The sequence below is a fragment of the Scyliorhinus torazame genome, chromosome 3 (genome assembly GCF_047496885.1).
Source record: "Scyliorhinus torazame isolate Kashiwa2021f chromosome 3, sScyTor2.1, whole genome shotgun sequence".
NCBI classification, from domain to species: Eukaryota; Metazoa; Chordata; class Chondrichthyes; order Carcharhiniformes; family Scyliorhinidae; genus Scyliorhinus; species Scyliorhinus torazame.
Genome location: NC_092709.1, coordinates 206784769 through 206803001, shown reverse-complemented (window position 1 = coordinate 206803001; position 18233 = coordinate 206784769). Strand labels below are relative to the sequence as shown.

General features: G+C 45.8%; 1 protein-coding gene across 10 annotated transcripts in view; it reads right to left on the bottom strand.

The window, feature by feature from the left end:
- The window catches only part of exoc1 (exocyst complex component 1), a 140773-nt gene extending 126049 nt beyond the window's left edge, over positions 1-14724 (bottom strand). For all 10 annotated transcript variants that reach the window (XM_072496797.1, XM_072496799.1, XM_072496800.1 and 7 more), the window contains exon 1: positions 14644-14724. The gene's annotated coding sequence lies outside the window, so the exon portion shown is untranslated. The remainder of the gene's footprint in view (positions 1-14643) is intronic.
- Between the last annotated feature and the right edge of the window lie 3509 nt (positions 14725-18233).

Sequence of the window (18233 nt, the reverse complement as noted above, 5' to 3'; positions counted from 1 at the left end):
CCTTAAATTCCGTCAATGGTCAGGTACAGGAGGTTGTGATTGCAAGTGAGACAGGTAGAGGGATCCAAGGGATAGCACTACAGGACTCTCAGCCCTTGTTCCTGTCCAACAGCTATGAGATTCTTGCTCCTTGTGTGGACGAGAAAGGAGACTGTAGGATGGATGAGCAAACTGACCATGGCGCCATGGTTCAGGGAGCCATCAAGTGGGGGGAGAAAAGAGAAATGGAATAGTAGTTGGGGATAGTATAGTCAGGCGAACAGACACTGTTTTCTGTAGCCAGGACCGAGATTCAAAGGCTGTGTTGCCTGCCCAGTGCCAGGGTTCGGGACATCTGCTCTGGGCTGGAGAGGAACGTGTCATGGGAGGGGAAGGATCCAATGGTCATGGTCCATGTAGGCACCAAAGACATAGGTAGAACGAGGAAGGAGGTTCTGTGTAGGCAATTTGAGGAGTTACGCACTAAATGAAAGAATAGAACCTCCAAGGTTATAATCTCTGGATTATTACCTGAGCCACGTGCAAATCTGCAAAGGGTATGAAAAATTAGAGAGATGAATATGTGGCTCAAAGACTGTGTGGGAGAAGTGAGTATCAGTTTGTAAGACATTGGAATCAGTACTGGGGGGAAGTGGGGGTTGTACTGTTGGGATAACCTTCATCTGAACCATGCTGGGGCCAGTGTTCTTGCAGACCGTATTACTAGGGAAGTAGAAAGGACTTTAAACTAAAGAGTTGGGGTGCGGGTTCAGTTGCTTGGAAAATTAAAGGTAGGAGTGCAGGTTAGTGAACAGCCGGAGTGTCAACAGAAGACAACAGGTAGGGACAGATCATATGAACATTATATTGCACCAAGGACTCATACAAGAGTTCTAACTAGGAGGGGGGGTTCCAAAAATGGAAGTATTGGAAAATCAGGGGTTTGTGAGCACACGATAGTGAGGGGGAACTTGACTGTCATAGTGTGACAGGCCGGGGCAGGAAACATAAACAAAAATATGCAACACAGAGTAAATCCAGAGTTATAAACAACTGTAAAAAAAATCAAAGCTAAATGTTCATTATCTGAATGCATGAAGCATTTGCAACAGATAAATGAGTTGATAGCACAGATAGCAAAATACAAGCATGATGTATGAGCTATTACTGAAACATGGTTGCACGGTGACCAGGACTGGATGCTCAGCAGTCCATAGGTCCATAACCAATGTCTTCAATATAAATAAGAGCAATTATAATGGTGAGGGAGATGTTGTCCAAGATGAACTGGGTAAACAAGCTAAGATACAGGCCAGTAGATGAGCAGTGGCAGATATTCGAACAGCTGGTCCATAATGCTCACAGTGTGGACGAGAAAGGGAGATTCCATGAGGTAGATGCAAATCCACAGTTAATAAAGGAGGTCAAAGATAATGTTAAATCGAAAAGTAGGATATACAAAGTGGCAAGGGAAAGTGGTAGACCAGGGGACTGGCAAATCTTAAGGATCCAGCAGCAAAATACTTAAAAGCTCATAAGAAGAGAGAAAATGAATTTTGAGAGAAAACTTGCATGCAGTATAAAAACAAACAATAAGAGTTTCCATGGTATATAAATAGGAAGCGGGCGTCGAAAGGAAATGTGGGTCCTCTACTGAACTAGGCTGGTGAACTAATAACAGCAAACATAGAAATGGCGGATAAGCTAAATAAATTTTTTTCATCAGTCTTCACCATGGAAGACATTGCAAATATCTCTAAGATATCAGATGGGCTGATTTCAAACAGCATGGTAGAACTTGGAAAAATCCCAATCAGAAGGGATATTAGAGAAACTCAAAAGGCTAAAGGCGGACAAGTCGCCAGGATCCGATGAACTGCACGCTAGAGTTTAATGGAAGTGGACCCATTGGTCGAAATTTTTTGTAACTAAATTCCGGGAGGGTGCCATAAGATTGGAAAAAAGCTAATGTGACTCTCCCTTGTTCAAGAAAGGAAAAAGGCAGAAGGCAGGGACCTATAGGCCAGTTAGTATAACATCTGTTACATCAGAGAGGGTAGATAAAGGGAAACCTGTAGATGTAGTGTATTTAGATTTTCAAAAGGCATTTGACAAGGTGCCACATAAGAGGCCAATGCATAAAGTAAAAGCCCATGGAATTGGAGGTAATGTGTGAGCATGGACTGGCTGGCTGTCACATAGAAAGCAAAGAGTTGGAATAAATGGGTCCTTTTCAGAGTGGAAAAGATGTAACTAGTAGAGTGCCGTAGGGATCAGTACTTGTTTCGCAATTGTCCCCTATTTATATCAATGACCTGGAGGAAGGAACAGAACGTAAGGTTTCCAAATTTGCCGATGATACGAAAGTAGGTGGAAGGGCATGTTGTGATGAGGATATTGCGATTCTGCAACGGAATACAGATAGATTAGATGACTGACCGAAAACCTGGCAAATGGAGTTTCAAGTGGGGAAGTGTGAGGTCATGCACTTCGTAGGAGGAATCAAACGGCACTTCGTAGGAGGAATCAAAAGGCAGATAGGGAGATACTGCAGGTGAGTGAAGGTCAGAGTGATCTAGGTCTTTTAGTGCATGAATCACAAAAAGCTAGCGGGCAGGTGCAACAAGTAGTTAGTAGGCAAATGGAATTTGGGCCTTTATTGCAAAGGGGTTGGAGTATAAAAATAGGGAGGTTTTGTTGCAATTGTACAGGGTGTGTTGGTGAGGCCTCACCTGGAATATTATGTACAGTTTTGGTCCCCTTACCTAAAAAGCATAGTAACATTGGAGGCAGTCCAAAGGAGATTCACCAAGCTAATTCCTGGCATGAGAGAGCCTAAGTAGTCTGGGTCTGCATTCCTTGGAGTTTAGAAGAATGAGGAATGACCTTATTCAAACATATGAGTCTGAGGGGGCTTGACAGGGTTGATGGTGAGATGTTATCACCAGTGGGAGTCTCGAACAATGGAACATGGCTACAAGATAAAGGACAGGTCATTTAAAACTGAGATGCATAGAAATTTCTTCTCGCAGAGAGTGGCAAATCTCTGTTATTCTCTTCCCGGAGGATGGATCATTAGAGGTATTTAAAGAGGAGGTTGATAAATATTTGATAGATTAAGGAACAGTGGGCTATGGGGAAATGGCACAGAAAAGGAATTGAGGCCAGCATTGATCAGCCATGATCACATTGAATGGCAGGGCAGGCTTGAAGGGCCTGGTTGCCTACTCTTGCTTCTAATTCTTGTGTTCTTATGGAGCTCACAAATTCCATGAGCATACTCACTGCTAAGCGAACAAAACCTGCGCTGGCTCGGCCATGTTCATTGGAAGGATGACAGCATTATACCCCAAAACCTTCTGGAGAGATGATTGATCTCCTGAGTATCCATAACTCCGTGACAAGAGCACTTGCATGGGAGATATGAAGGTGCCAGACACTGACACCAACATCCAGGAGATGCTCAGATACGTGCGTGATCTCTGGAGGCTCACTGTTTGGTAGGACATGGAAATGCCGAGCAGAAATGGAAAGTGCATCTGGTTGATTAGAACGCTAGCGAAATTGCACACCTTCCTAGTCCACTGTCTTCCTTTGCAGCAAATGCGGCAGGGATTGTCATTCCAGGGTTGGGCTCCTGAGCTGCACCAAATATTGCTTAACACAGACTTGCCCACCATGGTGCAAACTATCGTCTTACGAGACAGAAGGTTACCACTATCTACTACACTAAAGCAAGTAACAAAGTACCTAAATAAAACAGCTGAGTTCCTTTGCTCACACATTTACTGATCTAGGAGTTTGCTATATGACTAATGGTAAAGATGTAGTGCTTACTGCTATTAAGGAGTAAATGGGGCAGTAATCTCCATTGTCTGCACATGTGCTGTTAACATGGAAATCAGAAAATTGTTGTCTGATTTACCCTGCTCCTCCACAAACTTCACAACATCGGTACCCTGAGAAGAAACTCACCACTCAGAAGACATTATGGATTTGAAGATGCTGTTCTTACCCACTAGCTACACACTAAAAAAAAAAATTTTTTTATGAAGGTATTTGAAATTTTTTATAAAAATAACATAGACAATGACATCAACATGGTATAATAAACATTCTCCCCCCCCCCCGCCAATCGCAACCTTCACCCCACCCCCCACCTTGGAATGCTGCATCTGCTGACATTTTAATTTTCCCCGAGAAAGTCGATGAACAGCTGCCATCTCCGGGTGAACCCGACCATTGACCCTCTTAAGGCGAACTTTATTTTCTCGAGACTGAGAAACACAGCCATGTCACTAACCCAGGTCTCTACACTCAGGGGCTTCGAATCCCTCCACATTAACAAGATCCGTCTCCGGGCTACCAGGGAGGCAAAGGCCAAGACGTCAGCCTCTTTTGCCCCCGAACTCTTCTGACACTCCAAAGATCGCTACCTCCGGACTCGGGCACCATCTGTGTATTTAGCACAGTGGACATTGCAAAATCCTGCCAAAACCCTCCAAGCTTCGGGCATGCCCAAAACATTGGACATGATTTGCTGGGCTTCCTGCGCATCTCGCACACCTATCTTCTCCCCTGAAAAACCTGCTCATCCGGGCCGCTGTCTTGTTTGCCTGGTGGACTACGTTAAATTGTATCAGGCTGACCCTGGCACATGATGAGGAGGTATTAACCCTGCTTCGGGCATCCGCCCATAGACTCGCCTCTATCTCTCCTCCTAGCTCGTCCTCCCACTTGCCCTTAAGCTTCTCCACCGGGGTTTCCGCCGCCTCCGAAAGCTCCTGGTAAATAGATGAAACCTTCCCCTCTCCCACCCAGGTACTGGAGACTACTCTATCCTGTATCCCCCTTGGCGGCAGCAGCGGAAAGGCTGGCACCTGTTTTCTCAGGAAGTCTCGCACCTGCAAATACCTAAACCCGTTCCCTGCTGGCAATTCAAATTTGTCCTCCAAGGGTTTCAAGCTGGGAAAGCACCCATCTATAAATAGATCCCCCATCCTTCTAATTCCTGCCCTTTGCCATCTCCTGAACCCACCATCTAGCCTATCCGGTACAAACCGATGATTATTATAAATCGGGGTCCAAACCGATGATCCCTCCACTGCCCCCAGATTCTCACAGCTTCCACCACCATCGGACTTGTGGAGTATCGGCCGGCGAGAACGGAAGAGGTGCCGTTATCAGTGCTCCCAAACTGGTGTCTTTGCATGACGCCGCCTCCATCTGTTCCCACACCGACCCCACCCCAATACCCACTTCCTAATCATGGCTATATTAGCCGCCCAGTAGTAATTGCAGAAGTTCGGCAGAGCCAACCCACCCTCCCCCTGACTGCGCTCCAGCAACACTTTCTTCACTCGCGGGGTTTTACCCGCCCACAAAAAGCCCAAAATATCCTGATTCATCCGCTTGAAAAAGGCCCTTGGGATGAAGATGGGGAGGCACTGAAAGACAAACAGAAATCTGGGGAGGACCATCATTTTCACGGTCTGTACCCTCCCCGCCAGTGATAGCGGGAGCATGTCCCATCTTTTAAAGTTCCCTTCCATTTGTTCTACCAACCGGGATAGGTTTAACTTGTGCGGTACCTAGCATTCCCAGGCTACATGGATTCCCAGATACCGAAAGCTCTTCCCTACCATTCTAAGCGGCAGCTCTCCCAGTCTCTTCTCCTGTCCTCTTGCCTGGATTGCGAACATCTCGCTTTCCCCCATGTTCATACATTTATACCCAGAAAAATTGCCAAATTTCCCAGGATTCGCATTACTTCCCCCATCCCCTCCAACGGGTCTGAAATATACAAGAGCAGGTAATCTGCTAAAGCGAGACCTGGTGCACCCCCCCCCCCCACCGAACCAGCCCTTTCCAGTTCCTAGAGGCTCGTAACGCCATGGCCTCTGGCTCTATGGTCAGAGCAAACAGTAATGGGGAGAGGCGGCACCCTTGCCTCGTCCCTCGGTGTAGTTTAAAGTACCCCAACCTCAGCCGGTTCGTACGCACACTCGCTTTCCCGTAACAGCCTCCCCGAACAGGCGCCGGAATGTGGCGACTAGGGGCTTTTCACAGTAACTTCATTGAAGCCTACTTGTGACAATAAGGGATTTTCATTTTTTCATACTGGTGCATGATAGAGCAACCGCACCCAGTCAATAAAGCCTTCACCAAACCCAAACCTTCTCAGCGCCTCACACAGGTAATTCCACTCCACCTGATCAAAGGCCTTCTCCGCATCCATCGCTACCACCACCTTCACCTCTTCTCCTTCTGAGGGCATCATAATAACATTTAAAAGCCTTCGAACATTGGCTTTGAGTTGCCTGCCCTTTACAATTCCCGTCTGGTCTTCCCCTATCACCCCCGGGACACAGTCCTCTATCCTTGTGGCCAGTATCTTAGCCGGCAGTCCAGATTCAGTAGAGAAATTGGCCTGTATGACCCACATTGCTCCTGATCCTTCTCCCGTTTCAATGAAATTGAGGCCTGCAACATTGTTTGTTTGGGGGGGGGGGGGAAAGAAGACTCCCTTCTCTCTTGCTTCATTAAATGTTCTCACCAGCAGTGGGCCAATATCTCTGGAAACCTCTTTTAGAATTCCACTGAGTAGCCGTCAGGCCCCGGGGCCTTGCCCGACTGCATGCCCTCCAGCCCTTTGATTATTTCCTGAATCTCAATTGGGGCTTCTAACCCTTCCACCAGATCCTCATCTACCCTCGGGAACCTCAACGGATCCAAAAACTGGATCATCCCCTCCACCCCAGCCAAGGGTTCCGACTCATATAATTTACTATAGAATTCCTGAAACACCATGTTCACAGCCGCTGGGTACAGGATGGTATTCCCGCCTCTACTCTTTACTTTACCTATCTCTCTGGCCGCCTCCCTTTTCCTGAGCTGGTGCACCAACATTCTGCTTGCCTTTTCCCAGTACTCATAAATTGCCCCCCTTGCTTTCCTCAACTGTTCCACCGCTTTCCCTGTGGTCAACAGCCCAACCTCCGCCACTCCCTCAGTAGCCCCGTGTCCGGGGCCTCCGAGTATCTCCTGTCCACCTGGAGTATCTCCTCCACTAACCTATCCCTCTCAGCCTGTTCCGCATTTTCTCTGTGGGCCCGTATCAAGATTAATTCGCCTCTGACCACTGGCTTCAGAGTTTCCCAAACCGTCGCTGCGGAGACCTCCCCCGTATCATTTGTTTCCAGGTAGTTCTGGGTGGACTTGTCAACCCGCCCACAGATCGCTTCGTCCGCTAGTAACCCCACATCAAGTCTCCACAGCAGGCGTTGACCTCTCTGCTCACTAACCCACAGATCCACCCAATGCGGGGCATGGTCCGACACTGTGATTGCCGAGTACTCCGTATCCACCACCTCCGGTATTAGCGCCCTGCTCAGAACAAAAAAGTCGATGCGAGAGTATACCTTGTGGACATGTGAGAAAAAGGAAAACTCCTTCGCCCTTGGCTGTGCAAACCTCCATGGATCTACTCCCACCATCTGTTCCATAAACCCCTTCAATTCCTTTGCCGCGGCCGGCCTCCTCCCTGTCCTGGATTTTGACCGGTCCAATTCCAGATCAATGTGTTAAAGTCTCCTCCCATGATCAGGTTATGTGACTAAGTCTTGGATCTTACCTAAATCCCGCCTCATAAATTCCACATCGTCCCAATTCGGAGCATATATGTTCACGAGTACCACCCGCACTCCCACCAGCTTCCCACTCACCATTATGTACCTACGATTCTCACTGCCTCGAATGACACTCATTTGTTGATCAAGATCGCTACACCCCTGGTCTTTGAGTCCAGCCCTGAGTCGAGTACTTGGCTGACTCACCCCTTTCTCAATCTCATCTGGTCTGTAACCTTTAGGTGTGTCTCTTGTAGCATTGCCACATCCGCCTTCAACCCCTCAAATGCGCAAACACTCGAGCCTTCTTGACCAGCCCATTCAGCCCTCTGACGTTCCATGTAATCAGCCTGATCAGGGGGCTTCCAGCTCCCTTTTAGGGCAAGACTCTAGCTCGTGCTCTCCGCCTCGTCGAGACCCCCATGGGCAGTCACCATTCCCGACCTCCCATTTGTCCCCTAGTAACAGTTCTTCCCGTCAGCAAAGCAGCTTCCCCTCTCCTCTCCCTCCCCCCTAGCAACAACACTTGAAACCCAACCTCCCAAGTCAAGCTCCATCTTAACACCTGCTCACCCCCCACTACGCTCCCGAGTCAGCTGACCCATGCTGACTTGATAGCGCCCACCCCTGGCACCAAGCAGTCTATCTCCCCATTGTTCTCTCCCCTCTCCTCCCACATGGGCAAACATTTTAAAAGCATCACATTCCCCAGTAAACAAACATCAGAAAAAACAATGAAGAAACAGCCACTATAGAAAAATATTCACCCAAAAAACCAAACCAACCCCAAAGCCCATCCCCCCTCTAACCAGCTCCCTGCAAACAGCCCCTTATTACACATATCACTACTTATATTTATACAACCAGCACAACAAATCGCTGCCACAGTACTTCTCCAAGGCTTCAGTGTCTTTGAATTCGCCTCCAGCCTCTTTTCTTCAATAAAAGACCATACTTCGTCTGGTGTTTCAAAGTAGAAGTCCCGTTCCTCATGTGTAACCCACAGACGGGCTGGTTACAGCATCTCAAACTTCATCCCCTTCTTAAAGCGGGTCGTTTTTGCCCGATTAAACGCAGCTCGCCTCTTGGCCAAATCCGCGCCTATTTGCTGCTCCGTTCCTTCTTGGCCCACCGCAGAACGTTTTCCTTGTCCAGGAAACGGTGAAAACCATGGCCCTCGACGGCTCGTTCGCTCGGGAGGGCTCTGTGCGCTCTATCCACTTCCAGGGGCCGAGGGAACGACTCAGCCCCCATCATCATCTCCAGCATGTCCGTCACACAAGTCCTCTCATCCGATCCCTCACTGCCTTCAGGGAGGCCGACAATTCTAAGATTCTGCCTCCTGGACCTGTTCATCAGGTCCTCCAGCTTCTCCTACATTCTTTTCTGGCGGTCGTTCGTCATCTTCACCTTGGTCTCCAGCACAGTTATGTACTCCTCATGCTTGGACACTTTTTCTCGGCCTCCTGGATTGCTCTCCCATGGGTCTCTTGCTTCTGCACAACTTGATCAATCGAAGCCTTAATCGGGTCCAGGGTGTCCTTCTTCAGCTTGGCGAAGCAATCTTCGAAAAACTTCACTAGCTGCTCCGTCGACCACTGTGCCATCTCCCCACGGCCCTGCTTCTCCGCCATGCTTTCCCGCGTGACCAGCTCTGCTCGCGTCTTCCTCATAGGGCTTGGTCTTCTCACACGGCCATTTCTGGTCCAATTCTCCATACACCGGAGGGGGTTTCTCCTCACTGCCTCACTCTTCACCAATTTATCCTATAAAATCCGGGAAACAACAGGGGAAAAAGGTCCAAAAGTCCGTCACAGGCGGGAGCTATCAAATGTGCAACCTACTCCTCCATGGCCACCATTGGAAGTCCCACTAGCTGCCCACTTAACATACCACAACATTGTTGGGCATGTCCATTCATATGCGAGTGAATTTTTAACATCTCAATTATGACCAAACAATCTTTCTCACACTGAGAAATTATTCTTACAAATTTTGATTGTCGTTGGAGATTTTAAAAATTAGTGACATGTATTCAACTTGTCTCTTTTAGCTCTCAATTCCATCTTTCTCTCCCTTTATTTCTCTTTCAGCACATAATTTTGGATTGAATTAAATATTCTCACTTACACTTCCTGGTTTAGACTCTTGTATGCCTGTGTAAAGATCTTTAATCTGAATGGTTGAAGAGGCAGATTGGTGCTTGCCTGTTCACACAGGTCCCAAATCCTCCAAAGTGGGCACTACAGTAGATCAGATGCCGGACAACAGTCAGCTGCCAGGCAATAACCACAAAATGTCTTTCGGTAGCTAGAAACCGAATGAACAGTAAGCATTGTCCAATCATCTGATCAAAAGCCAGGCAAACGGGTAGGTGCTATATGTGAAGTTCCAAACAAAACATTTCACTCAAGAAAGAGAGCTATATATCTGGATTACACAGGCACACAATTATACGTCAATTATAAGTCACATAAGCAAGCCAGTCCAGGTCAGTAATGACTATGCCTCCTAATTTGGGGTCATCCGCAAATTCAGAAATTGTGTTTTTGATTCTAAAATCCAAACCAATTGTGAACAGCAGTGGTCCCAGAACTTATCCTTGTGCAATGTCACTGATCATTTTATGCCACTCTGAATAACTACCCTTTACTCCCATTCTCTGCTCTCTGTCAAAAAGCCAAGCCAGCTAGCGATCTACTCGGCACTTGTCCTGACTCCACATTCGCTGACCTTATTCATTAGTCTATTATGGGGCATCTTAGATAAAGGCCTTGTCACAATCCAGATAAATTACATTGACTGTGCTACCACTGTCTACTTTCTCTTTTACCTCCTCAAAAAAAAAATATGGCTGGTCAAGCAAGATTTTCCCTTTTGAATCCATACTGACAATTCATGAATCAAATCTAAATTAAGATTGGTAGACGAAGATCGGTAGGGGTAAGTTAATTTTACATCAAGCCTGTACTTTGTAATGACAAAATACAGTTTAAACAACTTCATAAAGCACAAGGAAGCTGTTGCCATCAGAAGTTTTCTAAAATCAAAATTACATCAACTCATGGCTCAGTTCAGATTGTTCCGTCCGAGCCTGTATTTCTAGCATTGTCTCCAGCTCAAATCTATGTTGCTATATTTCAAGAGCGTAATTCAAACCTCGTAACGCTAACTGACAACTCTTCAACTCTTTTTCAAAATATGTCAAAAAATGCACATCTTAAACATGACCATTCTCTGTTGTCTCCACAGATGCTGCCTGACCCACTGAACTTTCCAGCATTTGTCAGATTTCTGACATCTGCAGTGTTTTGACGTTTAACCATTACTCCATACTTCAAAATGCAGTACAAGTGGTGGAACAAAATGTCTAAAAACAATATGTTAGATGTTTCTAGAAATATACACATGGCCTAAAAGGACAATAATAACATGTACTTATCCAGCGCCTTTAAGGTAAATATCGACAATTGTTTCATGGTCATCTTACACTTTTAATTCCATATCTTTATTCAATATAATTTCCACCACCTGTGTGGAGGGATCTGAACTGGGGTCCGCAGAATGTGCCCTGGGTCTCTGGATTACTAGGCCAGCGACAATACACTACGCCACCGCCTCCCCCATCAATGGCATACATATAGGAACTAGCCCCATGTTGTCAGTTCGTATCACCATGGAATAGCACGTAGATTAAAAATAAGAAGAAATCAGGAATGGAACCTTGTAGAAACTTGAAGGACACTATGTAGCAGTGAGAGCAAAGGATTTTGCAAGTTGTGTTAGAACAGGTTGCAGTGAAACCAAGAGATGAAAGAAAAGGACCAGCAGTGGAGAAACTTGAAGTGGTCCATCGAATAAAGTGCCATGGAGAGGATGATATGGGCAAGGACTGTGCACCACAGTTGTAATCACAAAGGTTGGTGTTGGTGGTGTTAGGTAAACAAAAGTAGTTTTCAGGGATTTATATTTGTATTGGTAAACATTAGAAATAAGGTAGAGTTTTTAAGTGTGTTTAATTTAACGTTTCTATGCCAGGAAGGGTAAAATCTATAGTTACGTTCATGCTGGTAAAAGGTGTTTGTGTGTGTGGGGGTTGATTTCAATTTCAACTCTGATTCTATTGTGCTTAGCGAGGGCTACGGCGTGAATAGTAAATAAACCAGCAGTGATTGCTTAGCAACTGGGGCTTTGTAAGGTAGAGAATCTTTTACGTTTTAGCTTAGCTAATTTGATTGCAGTTGGAGATGGGTAGTGAGAGGAAATGCAGCTATCACAGCTCTGCTAGAAGCAGTCAGTTTTAGAAAGCTATGAGCCTTGCCAGAAGAAAAGCCATACTATGGAGTAATGGTTAAGAGAACAGATGCCGAAATCTAAAGTCCAGCTACCGAAGGTGGAGAGAGGTTTCCAAGAAGTCTGGAATTAATAGAACAGAGGAAATTGGGAATCAGAACAGATTACTCTTCAGTAACGTCACAGAGAACTGAAAAGGCATTGGATTGTGAGGTCAGAAATATATCTGCAGTTGCGCTAAAGTTTGTGAGAAATTCTAGAGTTTGGGTGGCATTATTTGAAATAAGTGCAGAAATCAGTGGCTGGACCTCAGAGTTGGTACAAGAGTCTTGAAGACAAAAGAAAGCTGAAGGGAGAGGTATAAAACCTGAAAGCGAAACTTTGATGGAAGCAACGGAGGGGAAAGCATAATTTTAAATAAGATTTGAAAGTGTGACTTTTGAAAGCGAAATTTGAAATCACTTGTGTGGAAGCCAAAGTTCAGTGAGACAAGGTGGGTCATGATATAATAATCATCTGGGGGGATTTTGAGGAGAAATTCACTGACATTCACTAGGGTTCAGAGAGGAATTTGTGTTGCCACAGCCATATTGTGTGCTTAAATGGACCTTTTGTGTTAATGAGACCACTGTAAATTATGATGTACTTTGTAATCCATGCTGATCCTAACCTGTGTGCAATTGCTAAACTAAGGGGAGTAAGGGAGTATTAGGGGAGTATTGTATTCTAATCCAATCTCATGTTTAATAAAGTTTTTTTTTTGTTAAAACTAATTAGTGCTCTTGTGACTCTGTTCTTCCACAATTTTTTTTTAAACTTAAAAATTATGTCCTTTTGAGCCAGAGTTCAATTTAGGGATCTTCCCGTCCACTTATAACATCAACTGGGATCGTAACAGTCCAAGGTAGGATCAGAATGAAGAAATGTTGCCATGGGATGATGGGATAAGTAAATAATCAATCCAAGAACTCAATTTACTGATGCAGCTGTTATAAATTAAATACAACATAGCAACCTCGATTACATGGAACATACAACATAAAACAAACCGTTTGGCCGAACCAATTGGTATTGCAAAGTTACAGATCCAGAATGAGCTTGGCTAGCAAGAGTAGTCACCCTGGCTGCCAACCTATTCTGTCTCTGGGTGCGAGTGTCTTTTTTTGCAACCTGTGGGCACTGGAGGGTGTAAAGATTCTTGGACAGCTATAATAATATTATGATTTAATTGGGACTTTTGTTGAGACTTTATAAAAAATTAATGTGAACCTTTTAATTTGTTTTAACTAGATGTTTTATTTTGCATCTGTCGATCTCAGGAAGCAACACACTGCGCCCAGGACGTCAGCACTTCTGTATTGACCACAGGTCATTGTGGCTGTAGACAGAGGCTAATTTGTGAGTGGCTGTCGCTTCTGCAGCTAGCACAGATGAATAAAATTAGTCCAAGGTTAACTCATGCATTTTCCTTCCAGTGGGTTCTTTTCCACCATCGTATGTCTTTTGTCCTCTGCTTTTTCCCTACCCTTCCCGACTGCTTTACTCCATGGACACTGATCAGCAGCCAGGACTTCTCATGCATCGACTCCGATCCTGGTCAACTTGAGGTTTTGTGCCGAAAACAAGATGGCCCTAGAGAATGTCTTTGCAGCTGTGACTGCCAACCATTCGGCTCACATGTCCCAGCGAACAGAGTCAATGCTCTCAAAAGAGTGCAAGTATGCTGGAGATCATTGAACATTAGTTGACTTCCATATTCAACACTCTCTTCTGCCAGGAGATGCCCAACATTTGCATAAGGCAGCAGGCGTGAAAGATGTTCAGCTGCTTTTCCTGGTTTGCATAAGATGCCCATGCTTCTCTCTGTAGGAGAGTGCTGAGAACACTGGCCTGGTACGCATGGAGCTATGTATTTCAGTTAGTTTGCTGTTGGCCCATATTGAAACTCTCAACTGTGACATGACAGTTGCAGCATTGGTAATTTTAGTTCTGATTTCAGCATCAAGGCACATGTTGCTGGTAATTGTTGATGCAAGATATGTGAAGCTGTTAGAACCTCCAGAGCGAGTTTAATCGATGTTGCTGGAAGGTGGAGTCTCTGGCCATAATTTGCCACTGATCGTCAGTGCAGGACCTGAAGATCTGATCTGCAAGCTGCTGCAAGTGAACTTCAGTATGGGATACCAGCACGGCATCATCAGCAAACAGCAACTCAGATGAGGATATTATGCACATTGGTCTTGCCACGCAGTCTTGCTAAGGTGAGCAGCTTGCCCCTTGAAAGAGGCAATTGTACTGATTCATGCTCAGTGACACGGAGTGATCCACAATCACACTTAATGGTTCCTCAAAATAGGCCCAAGCAGTCAGTGCTAGAGGAACTGAAGTGGCCTCACTATCACTTCTGCATTTTAAAATAGGAACATACAACAGATGCCATTTCCTACTTTGTAGCGTAGCAACTTATTATAACAAAACATTGACGTCGTTTAAAGCCTAATATAAAAATAAAATACTGTGCTTGCTGGAAATCTGAAATAAAAACAAAAATGCTGGAAACATTAGTGGCTCTGGCTGCATCTCCTCCACAGATGCTACCTGACCTACTGAGCTTTTCCAGCACTTTTCTATTTTTAGTTCAAATTTCCAGACATGTTCATCGAGTGCCTTGCAGCAAATCAGGCCCGAGCAGGGCCTCGCCCCTCTGCTACCAAACCTCCCGGCTACCGTCCCCCGTGTTTACCTTTGATAAGAGCCCGAGGCCCCCCAATACCATCCGATCCTCAGCAACAACCACCATCACATAGCCGGAAGTGGTCTGGTTTCGTCATTTCCGGCACTACCCGCCCCGCCAGGCATATGTGACAACTTGAAAACAGCCATGATTGAGACTGGCAAATCAATGCTCTCAACAGAGAGGTTGCCCCATTATCCAAAACTGCTGTACATCCAGACCTTGCTTCCTCGAGATTTTAAGAGTCTGATATAAAGAACAATTTAACGGATTTAGTTTTCAATTTGTATTCTTTAATTCTACAAGATGAATTTCGTGCAGAGAGAAAAAACAGTAAGACTTGGAAATGACTGGTCCTAGCTGATCTGAACATGTATGCCTGAAAATGGAATTCCCACAGTACTGGCGCCAGTGCGATGGTTACAACATAAAAGGAGGCCATTTGGTCCATCATGTTTATGCCAGTTCTCTACAAGAGCAACTCACCCAGTCCCCCTCCTCCATTTCACACACATTTCTGCAAATGTTCTCTCTTTGGGTACTCCAATTCTCTCTTGAAAGCCCCAGTTGAATGTACCTCTACCCCAGCAGTATTCCAGATCCGAATCACTCACTCTCACCTTTTTCCTCATGTTGCCATTGATTCTTTTGCCAATCATATTAAACTGATGTCTTCTGGTTCTCTATCTTTATATCAATGGGAACAGTTTCTCCCAGCATACTAGAATAATAATCTTTATTAGTGTCACAAGTAGGCTTACATTAACACTGCAATTAAGTTACATGAAAATCCCCTAGCCGCCATACTATGCCACCTGTTTGGGTAACCATTGTAAAGGATCCATGACAGAGGGAGTTGAGTTCCAAGGGAATAAGGCGAGATTGGATCGTCTCTACTTTAATGCAAGGAGTTCCATAGTTCAGAATAGTAAGAAGTCTTACAACACCAGGTTAAAGTCCAACAGGTTTGTTTCGATGTCACTAGCTTTCGGAGCGCTCCTCCTTCCTCAGGTGAATGAAGAGGTATGTTCCAGAAACACATATATAGACAAATTCAAAGATGCCAAACAATGCTTGGAATGCGACCATTAGCAGGTGATTAAATCTTTACAGATCCAGAGATGGGGTAACCCCAGGTTAAAGAGGTGTGAATTGTATCAAGCCAGGACAGTTGGTAGGATTTCGCAGGCCAGATGGTGGGGGATGAATGTAATGCAACATGAATCCCAGGTCCCGGTTGAGGCCATCTACAAAGATGCAAGAAAGCAGACAAGATCCCGAAAGGGCTACAGATCACAAACCCACTCAAGTCGACCTACAACACAGACTACACTGAGAGACTCTGCCGTCGCACCTCTCTCACACTCCTCAACCACTTTGTCCGCCAGCTCTACAGCAGACGACGCAACCTGGAAACCAAGATAGAGGCCATATTCTCAACTTGCGCTCAGGATGCAGCAGACCAGCTGCGGAACACCGCCAAACAGATGAGACAACAATACTATGCCACCTATATGCACACCAAGAACAGAAAGCTTGAGAAACTTGGCATCACCACCAGCAGCAACCAAGCCACCCCCGGTGCCACAGTAGAAAACAATACAGGGAAATCTATTGTCAACTTGTCAGACTACACCCTTCAACCAGACGAAATCGAAGTCCTCAGCAGAGGGCTCAATTTCTGCACCACCACCAAAATGGACCCCATCAGTCTTGCGGCAGACACGGAGGAATTCATCAGGCGAATGAGGCTCCGGGAATTCTTCCACAGACCCCAAGAGGCCAACAGCGAATCCAAGCAGACTATCAATGAACCGGAACAGCAGACCGAGAGATCTGCGGTGCGGCAACCGAAGAGGAAAGAGTCGAATTGGACCCCTCCGGAAGGCCGTTGCCTTAGACTCGACATGTATGCTCAAGCCGCCAGGAGTCGCGTCAATGCCAGATTCATCAGTCGCATTCACAAGACAGCCCCGAACGTCACCCAAGCACAACGCAATGCCATCCGCGCTCTCAAGACCAACCGCAGCATCGTCATCCAACCAGCAGACAAAGGAGGGGCCACTGTCGTACTGAACAGAACGGACTACCGCCAAGAAGTATACCGACAACTGAACAACCACGAACACTACAGACAGTTACCCGCAGATCCGACCAAGGAACACATCCGCCAACTTAACAGACTGATCAAGACCTTGGATCCAGATCTTCAGAGCACCCTACGTGCTCTCATCCCACGTACTCCCCGCATTGGAGATCTCTACTGCCTCCCGAAAATACATAAGGCCAACACATCAGGCCGCCCTATCGTTTCAGGCAATGGGACCTTGTGTGAGAACCTCTCTGGTTACATCGAGGGCATCTTGAAACCCATTGTACAAGGTACGCACAGCTTCTGTCGCGACACGACGGACTTCCTACAGAAACTCAGCACCCATGGACCGGTTGAACCAGGAACATTCCTCGTCACAATGGACGTCTCGGCACTCTACACCAGCATCCCCCATGACGACGGCATTGCTGCAACAGCCTCAGTACTCAACACCGACAACTGCCAATCTCCAGGCGCAATTCTGCAACTCATCCGCTTCATTCTGGATCACAACCTCTTCACCTTCGACAACAGATTCTTCATCCAGACGCACGGAACAGCCATGGGGACCAAATTCGCACCCCAATATGCCAACACCTTCATGCACAAGTTTGAACAGGACCTACTCACCACACAGGACCTTCGACCGACGTTATACACCAGATACATCGATGACATTTTTTTCCTTTGGACCCACGGCGAAGAATCACTGAAACGACTACACGATGACATTAATAAGTTCCATCCAACCATCAGACTCACCATGGACTACTCTTCAAAATCAGTTGAATTCTTGGACACACTCGTCTCCATTAAGGACGGTCACCTCAGCACTATAGATGATAATGTGGGGGGATGATAAGTAAGTTTGCGGATGACATGAAGATTGTCAGGATAGTTAGTAGAAGAAGGTCTTAAGTTGCAGGAAGATATAGGTGAGTTGGTCAGACAGGTAGATCAGTGGCAGGTGGAATTTACCCCTGAAAAGTGCAAGTTGATGCACTTTGGAAGAAGTAACAAGACAAGGGAGTACTCAATGAATGGCAGGACACCGGAAGCTCAAAGGGGTGTTTGCCCACAGATCTCTGAAGATGGCAGGAACAAATGTATGCATTGCAGTAGTTATACATTCCTTTTTGATGCAAAAACACAAGAAAAGCAGCCCCTCCATGGTTCATAAAAGAACTTTATATGATAGTATTAGATCCATTAGTATGATGAGTCATATAATGTTCCTCCAAAAAGTAGCAAGCCTGAGAATTGGGAGAAGTTCAGTATTCAGCAAAGAAGGACAAAGCAATTGATTAAGAGGGGTGAAATGGAGTATGGAAGTAAACAGGGGAAGTGGTGGTATTGTCACTGCACTAGTAATCCCGAGACTCCGGATAATGATTTGGGGACCTGGGTTCGAATCCCACCACGCAGGTGGGGGAGTTTAAACTGAATAAAATATCTGGAGTTAAAAGTTCAGGTGATGGAGGTCAAATTATCTAATATATTTAGGAAG